General features: G+C 40.5%; 1 protein-coding gene across 4 annotated transcripts in view; it reads left to right on the top strand.

Annotated features, from left to right (window-relative positions):
- SYT1 (synaptotagmin 1) overlaps window positions 1-13,866 on the top strand; it is a 316,628-nt gene that overhangs the window by 109,464 nt on the left and 193,298 nt on the right. For all 4 annotated transcript variants that reach the window (XM_083400991.1, XM_083400988.1, XM_083400990.1 and 1 more), the window contains exon 2: window positions 10,780-10,835. The gene's annotated coding sequence lies outside the window, so the exon portion shown is untranslated. The remainder of the gene's footprint in view (window positions 1-10,779; window positions 10,836-13,866) is intronic.

Below are 13,866 nucleotides of genomic sequence, written 5' to 3' on the forward strand. Positions count from 1 at the left end.
GTGGAGACAGAAGAAATGGGTTTCTAGTCTGCTTGTGTGTGTCACTTGGGTACAAATCAGTAGTTCTTATAAGGTGACTAAAATTAGGTATAAATAAGTATGCTTTAAAGGTCCTAATACTGTAAATAAATAAATAAATAAATAATCCCAGTATACACAGAAAGGTTAAATAATGTTTAAGTTAAACACACCCATAATGATTAAGAAATGCTTTTGAATAGACTTGATTCATTAGTGGAACCATTACAATCAAAATATTTGCCATATGTATATTAATATGGGGGTGGGGGGCTTTGTATGAATTTTGTTAAATATGGGACATGCCTGCATAGAATCTGGCACTGAAGTTGCTAATTGCTAATTAGCATTTAAGAAGCACTCCTGTTAGATGCCCTCTGGTAATGCCTAGTCAGTGATGAGGATTTTATACTAAACACAACTTGAGAATGTCTCCTTTTTACAATTTTAGGAAGCCTTTGTTGTTAGCTGTGTTGAAATTTCTGCATGTTGGTCTTATGATATGACAAGAGTCTCCACTCAACTTCTCAAAGATTTGGAATTCCTATTAAAGAAGAAGTAATTGGGCACCTAACTAGTTCCAACACGCAAAATATATTCATACAATGAAGTTAGCAGTTAAAACCTAGGATCAAGATACTGGGGCCACAATCCTTTAATCAGTTACCTGGGACTAAGCCCATTAAACTCAATGGGACTTACTACTTAGCTGAAATGTATAGAATCATAGAACTGTACTCTAAGGGTCCTAGGTACCCCAAGAGTCATCTTGTCCAACCCCATGCAATGCAGGAACCTCAACGCAGTCTCCCATCCAGATTGAACCTTGCTTAGCTTTGCAAATGTGCTAGCAGTTTTATTGCTGGTCTGCGCTATTAGGCAGAACTTGGGAAGTCATGTTAAACTGGATTGCCTGTGAGACAGAAGCTGCAGTGGTTCCTCCTAAACCAAGTGGTGACTCACTTCAAAGGTGAAGAATCTTGAAGGACCAGATTCTGCCCTAAGTGTCACCCACACTCTTTGTTTAGCAGCTGAGGCCTCACACTGGATGCTGCTGTTGAACGAAGCATATAACATGGCTCTCTAACTGTAACCCTGTAGGCAAAAAAAACTAAGACCTGGCTTTTTAAGAAGGCACTTTAGGAAGGTGATTCTTAGTTCTGGAATTTGTGCTCAGCACCAAAAACAATCTCATAGCATGCAAAGCTCTCTGCATGAGGCCACATGGCCTAACTCTGTGGAACCAATTGAGAATCCACCATGCTATGGAATAATTTACCTTTGGAGTGTGTATATTCTGATTTAAAGGTGTTTCGTCACAGCCGCATCAATAGTACCTGTAAACTAGTTTTGATGGTTGTGTTTTGCTGTAAGCCACTTAGCTTCTTTCCTTTTATTCTTAATAGCTTTCTTTGAATTATTATTATTATTATTATTATTATTATTCATTTTATTTCTATACTGCTTTGTATTTTCAAGAAAAGAATCTCAAAGCAGTAGTTTACAACCTACATTAAAACATCAAATAAAACAATCCAAAATAAAACATTACTGAAGAAAGTCAGATATACTGTAAAAGTATGACATTCAAAGTAACATGATTAATAGGATAAGCACAGAACATCTCTGCTGCTGTTGCTGCCAATCCTATCTATGGTGGTTCATGGTGGTGGCAGCTGTGGAAGTTGAGGCTCGATGACCTGGGTCTGCAATAAGAGACATCAAAGATGATGAAGATAGAGGGATACTCTGTATTAAAGGAACCAGTGTTGTCCTTGGTGGAATATAACAGGGCTCTATAAAAACAGCTCAGCCACATGATTACATTGCTGAGGGACTACCTATTACAGAGTTTCATAGGTGAATCGTTGGCCTATGTTAATGCATTGTTGTTGAAAAGTATTTAAGATCAGACTGTTGTCAGCAGGAAAGATTAGCGGAATTTCAAAAGCCATTGTACTTGCTGTAGCTTCTTCCGGATAAAACAACTAGATATCGAGCTTTTTCACACTCACCAAATTAGTATACATGCAAATTAGTATACACTGGTCAAACTAGTATCGTTTAAATGTAAGACAGACTTGTATAGACATTGTGTATACATTTGACCATATCAAATGTGCAAAAGTTCAGTATATAGAATGGACCAGTCAGGAAAGTCAGAAGTGAGAAGGGTGTGATTGGATGAGGGATGAAAGCATGGTTGTCTGAATAGTTATGATTTCAGTTCTGTAATTTATTTCAACTCAAACGGTTTAACATATAGTAATGCAGCATTATATTTTAGAAGGGTAAAAGGGGGGAGTAATTTAATATTTTATTGCTGCATGTTACAAAAACAGTAAAAGGAGAGCGGCCAGCTTTATTTATAGCCATTCTTGTCAGAATTTTGGATTAATTTATGTCTGTAAAATACATAGTGACATTTAAGTGATGTTAACTTTAATTTGTTTTATGGGGATCAAAATGAAGTTGTCAGGTCTTGTGTTAACTGTTGCTGATTAATAGTTTTATAAAAGTTAATACCTTGAATTGCCAGCTTTACAGTGTTGTAAAAACATTCCCCCCCCCCCATAATCTAACCAAGGCAGGGTATCAGGATTTGCGCTGGGTACATTTCATGAAGGTTCACTAGCAGCTGTAATCTTCCTGCAGATTGTTTTAGCTTACTGAAGGTTATGTTAACCTAGTGTGTTTTGAAACACTTATTACAATATATGTCTGTGTAAGATAATAAATCAAATAAATGAGAGTGCTAATAATATCATTATAAACGTCTTTCAAATATCCTTTTCAACCACTTTGTCACAAAACTGGCATACCCTATTACCATTGTCTTACCCTAATACCACTGGTTATTTCCTTAATTGTTGACATACCCCAAATTCCCAGAAACGAAACATCTTGGACACAATTCAGTTGCCATTAAAGTGCTATTTTGGCCTTTATTGCGTGGGGATGTCTGCAGAGGGGAGACTCCTCTTTGGCCATGATCAGGGTTCCCAGACCTGCAGGTGAGGAGTGGGGGCAGAGCCTCAACACACAACACAAGGGGGAACAGGACAGGGCAGCAGAGGCAGGCACTCACCCCTCCATGCAATTACAGTCACATGAAGGCAGGGCATTCCCAAACATGGTTTGCAAAATACATGTTCCAAATCTGAATGTTCATTCCAACCCTTTACATTAACAACTAATAGCACAATGGGTCCAATATAATGAATTGAATTAACGTTTTTCAAGTGTGGACTTCCAGATTTTTGGGCACATATTTCTTGGCATATTTTTTATCATTGTTGAAATTAGTTTTTGAGTATAACCCCTTGCTGCTCTCCCTGTGTGTCTGTCTGTTTCTACTGAGTGCCATTTTCTACTGTTGCCTGAAGAGTGCCATAAAGACACTGTCTCCGTGCATAACATGCATTAAACTGCCTCACCAGTAATTGACTCACAGTCCTCTCACCTTCCTTTGAAAACCATAACATCTGGATACTAGGAAGTATATGGAATTGGAGCTATAGTTTTGAATGTCAGGATAAAAGGAGACTTCGGATATCTGTTCGGGGACCCAGTATAAAAAGGTCTTTGTGCAAATGTAGAGTCCTCTCTTGATTTCTGCTTCAAAGGATGGTTTGCAACGCTTTGGTCTACTTGTTGTCTATGCAGTGTATTTGCTTTCAGCTGAAGTGCTGTAAGAGAGAATGATTTTGTGGGTAAATAAAAGTGTCACAGTGAAGTAATTAACAGTTTTCTCTCCTGAAAAGAGAGTCTTGTGATGCCCACTGATTCCTGTGATTGTTTATTGATCAAGGAGTTATGATACTGAGCCAAGCGTTGTCATGGTTCAGTTATCAGAGTAGTACGTTGTCAAATGATGTGCTCTTTTGACATGGGATCAAACTGAGAATGAAACAGAAATTGTAGAGGGCTGTAAATCCATCAACCTGAGCCAAGGGGAGCTAGAAGCCTCCCAGAATTCTTGTCCTTGACAATGTTATGTGTGTTCTGTCTGCAAAATAAGGTAGCTAACATTTAAATCTCTGAAATAAAGGTGAAAAGAAACAGAATAGCATGCTATCATCTTCTGTTGCTAAAACAATGTTTACATCTAACTTGGTGGCAACTGTGGCCTAAGCAGAAAGAAGGGATTTGCTCTCAGTTGAAGTGGTTGATTCAGATATTTCAGAAATAGTGCAGTGGCTCATAGGAACAGCAGAAGCTGCCTTATATAGAGTGAAACCATTGATCCATCTAAGTCAGTATTGTCTACACTGACTGACAGCAGCTCTCCAGGTTTTCAGAAAGGAATCTCTCCCAGATGTCAGGAATTGAACCTGGGATCTTCTGCATACAGAGCATATTCCATGGTCCATATTCCAGTTGATCCATCATAGATGAAGCAACGAGAAGAGTAAGAAGGATGTTCCACTGTTGTTTAAATAGTTTTATTTATTAACAATATTTACAGGCTTAGCCACCTCAGCCATTTAGACTAGATTCAGAACCTTGAGGTTTGGTTTGGATATTGTGGGAAGCTCTTTCCGTTTTGATTCCCCCGTCCCCTTTTTAATATACTAATTTCTTCTCGGGATTTTGTCATTCTGTTTTCTGCCCTTGAGCATTTTGGTTTTCTCAGAAGCAATGGTCTTAATAATCAAAACAATTCTCTCATCACCTGATCTGAAGGGGACAGAAACAATGTTGTCCTGCTTTCTACTCTCTTTTGCTTTTGCCCTGTTTAGGGAAGCTTTTAATGTTTGATGTATTATAGTATTTTAATATTTTTTTTGGAAGCTGCCCAGAGTGGCTGGGGAAGCCCAGCCAGATGGGCGGGGTATAAATAATAAATTATTATTATTATTAGACGGTGCCAAGTATCTAGCATAGTATTGTTCACACTACGTAAGTTAGTAGCAGCAGCTCTTTAGATTTTCAGAAAGGGGTAGTTCTCAGCCCTACCTGCAGATGCCAGGGATTATACTTGGGACCTTTTGCAAGGAAAGCACGAGTCCTCTAAGTTGTCCCTGCATTTTTTCTCTCTCCCTTGCATCCTTTGTGGCACTGTACTACAAAATACTGTGTATCAGTATTTTACTTCCCTTCTGTCTGCTGCTGACCACAACTGCTATTGTGGCCAATGTTGTCATCAAAGCCCAAGATGAAAGCTATTTAGACCCCTCAGGTGCTTTTAAATTTTAGTTTCTTGTCATGTTAACAGCAAATTCCCGAGTTCAGGGAGCGGTGACCTGAATGGTGGCATTTTGACTGTAATCTCTGCTTGCTGACTGCTGCTCCAAGAATAAAAATTTAAACCGCAAGATTTAATGAAATCCCTCCGGATTAAGTGCTCAGTGTGCTGAGGAAATTGTGTTATCAACCTTCCCTCTGTAGTAGTAAGCATAAGGTTTGGTTTCTCAGTAGGAGAGTGTCCAAGAGAGACAACTCCGAGTCCATCAATAATTTACATTTTTGTTACTTACCAGCCCGGTATTTGGGATTTTGTTGCCATAGCAATCTATCTGGGCCTGGGCAGTGTTTTAAGTGGTGGTTGTATAGGGATTCACAGCGTGTGCTTTAAACTCCTGTGTGCCAAAGTAATCCACAGATCTGTGCTGCAGTTGATTTGAGATGCTGTTAAAATCATTGCTCATGGTTGCAAGGCACCTTACATCTATGGAAGATTTGAATATAGTTAAGGGTGTTAAAGTTACAGAGCAGCCAAGGTTTTATTTTTTTAGTTTTATTTTTTTAGTTGATGATATACTTTGCTAACAAATCAATATTTAGTATGAAAGAATGTGTTGCTGGGGAAAACAAACAGATGATGGTGTATTGATTTAAGATTGATTGTGCATTTAAGAGTGCACAATCCTATGCACTCTTCACTCAGAATTCCCACTTTGCTTAATGGACTTGCTCCTAGGTATATGTGCATAGGATTGCAACTTCAAACTGCTTTGGATTTGATATAAATCATAAATTTGTATTAAAAACAGTAATTTGGCTCTGCTACAACATGCATTATATATCATATGTCATGGTTCACATTTATATAATATAATTATGATGTGTTGTCATGCAGGGGTGGTGAGCCCACAAGCTGAATCAGGCCTGGCAAGTCATCGGAAGTGGCCCACCAGCCCCCATGCAAATGTGCTCTTTTCTCTTAACACATTCCTGTTTTCTGAGTACCATCAGCCTCCCAGCAGAGGCGGCACACAAGAAAAAGAGGTGCATTTGCAAGGTCAGGAAAAGCCAACTTTGCGAAGCATCTTCTGCCTGATTAAGGTGCTTAGCTGAGAGGAGATGTTCCTCTCTGCCCAGCCCAGTTTTTCTTCGAAGTGTTGAGGCAGTTGTTTGCTCCCCCCCCCCCCCATTTCAGTAAGCATGAGGTTTGGTTTCTTAGCAAGAGAATATCCAAAAGAGACCACTTCGGCCAATCAATAATTTGCACTTTTGATTCCTGGTATTTGGAATTGTGTTGCCATAGCAACACATTTGCTGCCTCTGCTCTTCAGACAGAAAGCTCTAATGGTAAGAGCCATTGAGTCTTACCCTCCATTACAGTGACAGGGGCAGGAATATTGCCTCTGCTCTTGAAAGACTGTATTGTTATGAGTTGGGGTGGGTCAGTCTGGAAGATGCCCCGAGTCTCTTCCAGTTCTTGGGATCCTGTATCTATGGGAGTAGAATGTATAAGAACAAGCTTGCTGAACCATTTCCTCTATTAAGGCTAGCTGGTTAAGCACCATAATTAGCATCACCAAAGAAGTTGCTCTATGCTACAAGACAAAAGAGTGGGCCTTTCTCTCTTCCCCTAGCTGCTGTGTAGGAGAACAGTAGCCAGAGGTGTGAGAGAGAGGGAGAGAGGGTGTGTGTGTGTGTGTGTGTGTGTGTGTGTGTGTGTGTTTACCTCTGTGCTGGTCTGTGCTAGACTTTGAGGCTCCCTTGGCAACCAAATGGGGAAGCAAGGTCTGCTGGGGTCTTAATTCTCTGAGCCCCACTCCCTCATATTATGCTCAGGTTGTATATACAGTGGTACCTCTAGTTACGAACTTAATTTGTTCCGGAGGTCCGTTCTTAATCTGAAACTGTTCTTAACTAGAGGCGTGCTTTTGCTAATGGGGCCTCTTGCTGCCGCTGCGCCTCCGGCACACGATTTCTGTTCTCATCCTGGGGCAAATTCTCAACTCGAGGTAACTCTTCCAGGTTAGCAGAGTTTGTAACCTGAAGTGTTTGTAATCTGATGCAGTTGTAATTAGAGGTTCTATTGTATGTGTAAATAAAACCGTATATTCCTTCATTCCAAGGAAACCGAACCCAGGGTAAGCACTGGAAACCCTGGAGTCTCTCACTGATTGGAAACTGGGGTGGCATTTAACAGTATTCTCTGAAGAGCAGAGACAGTAATTTCCCACTTGCATTGGGCTGGGAGCACAGGAACCTCTTCCCCCAGCCCAGTACAACAATGGGGATGAAATCACTATTTCTGCCCTTCAGAGACAAATCTTTCTGCACCATATGGGTGGTGAGTGTGTGTGCAAGTGTCTGCATGATTGTCTGCATAAGTGTGTGTGCGCATGTTGTTATGAAGGTGAGTGTGCATTGTGAGGTGGCAGTGCCTGTTTCGGCAGTGCCCACTGTCACTTGACCATGCCTACCACTGGCAAGCAACCTTTGGAGGCTTGTCCTCTCCCTTCCTGGGGAAGGAAGCTTATGTGGAACATATCACCTTCAGCCCGTGTTGAGTGTTGGTGTTTGGAAGGATCTGATCCTCCAACTTCTTAAAATATATACCTGTTGTTGTATTAGACTTCTGCGTGAATGAAACAGTAGGTAGGGCAGTCCCTCTTTGTAATCAAGACAAGAGTTTGGATGTTCTCCAATGGGTGTGGATAGATGCAAAGGGAATTTTGACTCTGTGTTATTGTTGGGTGTCTTGTTTGATGCTGTATGTAAAATTCCATGTTATTTGTCATCTGTTATTCCAGTTGCAACAGATCTGATAGTGTATTAGATCTACCACCTTGTCTTTCTAGTTCAGCTGTTGTTTGGCTCTTTGAGCAGTGTTTGTCTGTGTCAGGGATACTCTTCAAGCATCTCCCAGATCAAATCTCTGTGAATTCCCTCCCCTCACCCCACTGATTCCTCCGAGTAAATTAAATAGAAGATGCACGTTATTTACATGATTGCTTCAGGGTCTCAAGGGAATCTTTTCCAGATACCATTTATAAAAAATGTACAGAATATGCTCTGAAGTATTATTGCAAAATGCAATCTGGCATAGCTAAAATCATTTTATTCTATTGGTTTTGCTAATGGATTTTGATTTTTAAAATAATAATAATAACTGTTTCCTCTGAAACAATATTGAAATGAAAACCAGATCTTGCAGGACTAGTTGACAGATGCTGTAACAGCAGCTGGGAAACACAGTCGTCATTACCAGAGCACGTTCCCCATGCTCGAACCCACAGGATCCATAGCCATGGATGAGTGAGTTAATGTTCCAGCACATTATATAAAATATTATTTGTTTAAGGCTAAGACATATAACGCAAATGGGTTTTTGTTCTGTAAAATAATGTTGCATCTTCCTTTGCCGAATCATTTCTCATTTTTCTTGTTTGATTTCTTCATTATATATGTAAAATTCTAGAAGTAACTGCTAGGAAGTATATAAGCAGATTTATGCCGCTGTACTTGCATTTATGTACATTCATTTTCACCATTCCTATTCCACACTGTTGTTGCTAATATCTAATCAAAAAGGTTTCTCCATTTTATACAGAGAAGACATTTCTCTTCCTAGCCTTTCCCACATCTCTCCTTCTGTCTTACCCTCAGTTGTAATAATCACAATGTCAGTTCTTTAAAAAATGAATAAGAAGAAAAATCAACAGGGGCTCTTATTGGCTCCTGCCATATCAGTAAATATCCGCCCAGTCTTTGAACAAACTCCCTGAGACATGTCCATGTTCCATTGGGTACCAGGACTGGATACACACACACCTTTCATTATGAACAGTGGAGAAATGCAAAGTTTCTCTCTGTGAGTGAGCACAATGGTGGCTGATATAGGTTTCCCTTTTTTCCTTGAGGGCAGGGGGAGAGGGAAACATGCAAGGACTATTTTGTGGTTTTGCCTCTTCACTTTTATATATGACAGCCATTTTGTGACCTGCACTTTTTCAAAATTTTAGATGTGGCCATTGATCTAAAAATGTTGATGACTCCTGCCACAGAGAACTTGAAAGGCAGGGTATAGATTGGTAAATAATCAATAATAGGCCTTCTACAAAATTAGCTAATGACTTGGATCTAGACATTGTTTCTGCTGGCAGGAGCATCCTTTGAGAGTTGTACTGATTTCCCTTCTCTCTCAGCATCACCTCCCACACAGTGTCCTAAAACTGTGCAAGAGATGGTACTGGGGGGGGGGGGGATCAGCAAAATTCACTCCACACCCACTCACACTCCTAGCAAGATCCCACTTCTGAGTCAAAAGCCTTCTTTGGAAGGAAGTAGCTTTTCCATATGTGGAAGGCAAAATCTGAATCCAACTCAGTTAGCGGTGATTTATTTATCTTACGAACATCTGTGTTATTTTCGTGACAACGCATTTTCAGTCACGTATAATATTAACGAGTGCAATTCGCAGCACTTTGTCACACTGTAAAATTCTCTCGTGCGAGATGTGGTGGTGGCTGTCCACTTTGGATGGCTTTACAGCAGGATTAGACAAATTCGTGGAGGATCAGTCTTATCTGTAGCTACCAGCCATAATTGCTAATGTTCTACTTTCACTACCATAGGCAGTATGCCTCTGAATGCCAAGAGGGGAATGACAAATGGGGAGACTGCTGTTACAACTACTTCCATGTCCTGTAGGGAATATCTCCCTCATACATGGAGGAGTATGTACCCTGTTGCATGTTGATCTGCCATCCAAACTCACCAAGTTTTGTCTTAGCATTTTTTGCTTCCTTCCAGCTATAGCCTTACACCCAGTTTTCACAAGCAGCATTGACATGGGAAATTTAGCAGCTATCTTCGCATACTGTGATATTGAGAACAATGAGCAGTTCTCATAGTGCAATGATTTGTGATATTAACACATGGGGGACAGTGCTGTTTTTAAAAATCACATGCTCCACAAAACCTATAAAAACAGCTCCAGGCTTTGTGGTGATTTCATAGTCTAAAAGTGGGATCGACCTAGGACTATAAGTGCTTAACCTCCAGCGCCCATTTGAAGCATCAAAGGGAAACAGAGGTAAATAACATCAGGATTGGCAGCCAGTACGTAGCATCGGGATTGGCCAGGCCTTGTATGAAAAGTAGGGGCCTAGAGAGGTACCCTTGCCTGGTCAACAGAGGACTCTCAGTCTTTCAGGTTCTATCTTCTTACAACTTCCAGTTCACTTCTCACTCATCTGCCTAACACTGAGTTAGACCACTAGTAGATCTATACCAGTATTGTCTACACTGACTGGTAGCAGCTTTCAAGGGTTATAGATGTGGATGTGCCCAGCCGTACCTGGAGATGCTTGGGGATTGAATCTGGGGTTTTCTGCATGCAAAGAACATGCTCTACCACTGAGTCACAGCCTTCCCCACTCTAGACCAATTCTCCCTTAGGAGGATTAATGTCATGGCTGTATCATGTCAAAGATAGTAGATCTAATATAGCTATATTCCAGAATACTCTGATCTTATTTTTAAAACACATTGTCATGATATCCTTTTCTCCCCTTACAGAAACGTGGACATCTGACAGAAAAAGAGAGGAGGCATCAGAATCCACATTGTAAACAGTAAGTTTGTTCTCAGTGCCTTCTGAAACTGAATATTGTATGACATTTGCTTCTTTTCCTTGACCAGTCTGTTCTTTCTTTTACCAATATAAGAAATTAGTCTGGTAAGCAATTTCTGCCCTCTCTTAAAACTCAATTTCATTTCACTGGAGTGGACATTTTATTCATTTATCCTATAATCCTCTTAGATAAAAAACCAAGATAATCCATGCAATGTATCTGTGCTGCATCACATAGGGACATATCATTAGTGTTTTCTCGACTAGGATGATTTGGTGCAATAATATTGGTTAGGAAGCCACAAAATAAAAGGAATGGCAAATCATATTTCTGCTTTTTGGGGGGTGCCTTTACGTATTTTTCATACAGTGCATGACAGTGTATTCCTGGCAAGTGGAGCAGAAATGGGAAAATCCTACAATTGCTTTGATGTTTAGCTGGTGCTTGCCATTGTATACCTGAAGGAGCGTCTCCACCCGCATCATTCAGCCCAGACACTGAAATCCAGCTCCAAGGGCCTTCTGGTGGTTCCCTTACTGTGAGAAATGAGGTTACAGGGAACCAGGTAGAGGACCTTCTCAGTAGTCATCTGCCCTATGGAATGCCCTCCAATCAGGTGTCAAGGAAATAAACAATGATCTGACTTTTATAAGATATCTGAAGGCAACCCTATCTAAGAAAGTTTTGAATGTTTAATGTTTTACTGTGTTTGATGTTTTAATTGGGAAGCTGCCCAGAGTGCCTGGGACAACCCAGTCAGATGCATAATGTATTATTGTTATTGTTATTGTTATTGTTATTGTTATTGTTATTGTTATCCATGGCGCCTGTGAGCCAGAAAGATGCATGTTGATGGTGCTGGGGAACACTGTATTTCACACTGCAACAAGGGCAAGAGATCTTATTCGGGTCTCAATTCTCAATACAGTCGTACCTTGGTTGTCAAATGCCTTGGTACTCGGCCGTTTTGGCTCCTGAACACTGCAAACCTGGAAGTGAGTGTTACAGTTTGCAAATGTTTTTCGGAAGCCGAATGGCCAATGCAGCTTCTGAGGCTTCCGATTGAGTGCAGGGAACTCCTGCAGCCAATTGGAAGCCACGCCTTGGTTTTTGAACTGTTTCAGGAGTCAGATGGACTCCCAGAATGGATTAAGTTCGACAACCAAGGTATGACTGCACATATGATCAGCTTCCAAGACAATTTTGGGAAAGGAGACTTGCATAGGCTTCTAAGTCATCACATGGATCAGGTATAGGGAGCCTCAAGCCCAAGGCCACTCTCCTTCTTTGCCTTGCTTCATATCCCACTTGAGAGTTTTTGCTTAGCTGGAATATGTCTTTGAACTCCAACAATGCCTCTTACCCTCCTGGATGGAAGATAGAGAGGGCTGTGTGTAGAAAGCAGCCTGCTGTACAAAGGTATGATTTACGTTAAATGCGCCCCCCTTTACTCTGACCCTATTCACACACAGGTGTATTCCTATCAGAAGCTTGCCCGGAAGGAATGCAGCCCATTGGCTGAAAGAGGTTCCCAACCCCTGATATGGATGAACAATTGGGATGCAAAGTGATCTGAAAATGTGTAGATGATAGTATTGCCTCAGGATCATGGTTTTTAGCCTAAGACCTCTTAGAGTTTTCAGCAAATTCCCACTGCTGCATTGTGGAAACAGTGTGTTTTTGAAATGGGCAGATGGTAGCATACCTGTGTTTGAATCTTTCTCTCTGTTTTATACACGTAATCAAAAATCCCCCCGTTTTAGCTTTCTTTAGCAGCTGGCATGAGCACCCTGAACTCATATCAAAACCATTCAAACGGAATCTGAATGTATTTATATACATGAAGAAGAAATTAATCAACCTTTGTTGGTGCTCCAATGAATACAATCACCCTTCCTCCTTCAGGCAGAATATAATGATGAGAAACCTTTTCATAGCATCCATCAGTGAATTTATCAGTCATGGCATTATGATTATAGAATACAAATGTTCTAACCATGAATATATAATTACAGAAATGGAACTGTGCAGTGTCCATTTAACACATGTAATACATAATTTATTTAGTTCACTGTTTGGACTCAATTCTTGGAAATGTAATGTAAACAGAATTACCATTTTCTAATTTTTAAACAATAACTTTATGACAGAGTTTGGGAATACTCAACTAGCAGCAGTCAGTTTGCTTTAGGGGACAGGTAAATTGCAACACAGCAGGTTTGTCTATCAGCCGCATTTCTCCAATTAATATAAATGTTGAGCCTTCTTGAATAAAGGTACTCAAAGGAGTACGTCTTTCCTAAAATGTATAACATGGATCCTGCATAGGGCTGCCATAGTCTGGAAATTTCCCAGACATAGCCAGGATTCGACAGTTGGAAACAGTGTCCGGGTGCAAATCTCTGAAAGCTCAACAACTTTTGTGTCCAGATTTTCACTTTTTGAAATATGGCAACCCTGTTCATGCAGAACATTGTATCATTTTCAATTACTGTTTTACTTCATGAAGTTCTATAGAATGCATAGCAAATATATCCCTCCCTCCCCCCAAAAAACCCTACCCTGCAACTTCAAGTTCAAGCACTTTGATCCTGTCTGTTTTCTTTTGAAAGTAATGGATGGAAGAGAATTATTAACTTGGAGTGTGAGTTGAAAACATTGGGTTTTGCCACATGGAGAAATGTTGGAGGCTATGTTCACCACTGCTAAACCATATCAGCACGGATGTTGGAACTGAAAAAGAACTGTTGTGCAGAAGCAGCAAGGCAGCTGGTATCTCTTTCTCTCTCTCCTTGCAGAATTGCTTCCTTCCCTTCTGGCATAGCACAACGGAGTGAAATCAACCATGGGGGAAGAGAATGTCTGGAGGGTTTCGAGTAGAGCAATGCATTAGGAAGAGCTATGGCTCTGCTCCACTGACTTTGCTCATCTTCAGATGAAGCCCTCAGCATATTGTCTCTGATGTTTCATTAACTGAATTAGGGGTGTACAATCTGTAAGGAGCTCATCCTACACTTGAGTAAGGATGTAA

This window comes from Podarcis tiliguerta (assembly GCF_965153285.1).
Source record: "Podarcis tiliguerta genome assembly, chromosome: 10".
NCBI classification, from domain to species: domain Eukaryota; kingdom Metazoa; phylum Chordata; class Lepidosauria; order Squamata; family Lacertidae; genus Podarcis; species Podarcis tiliguerta.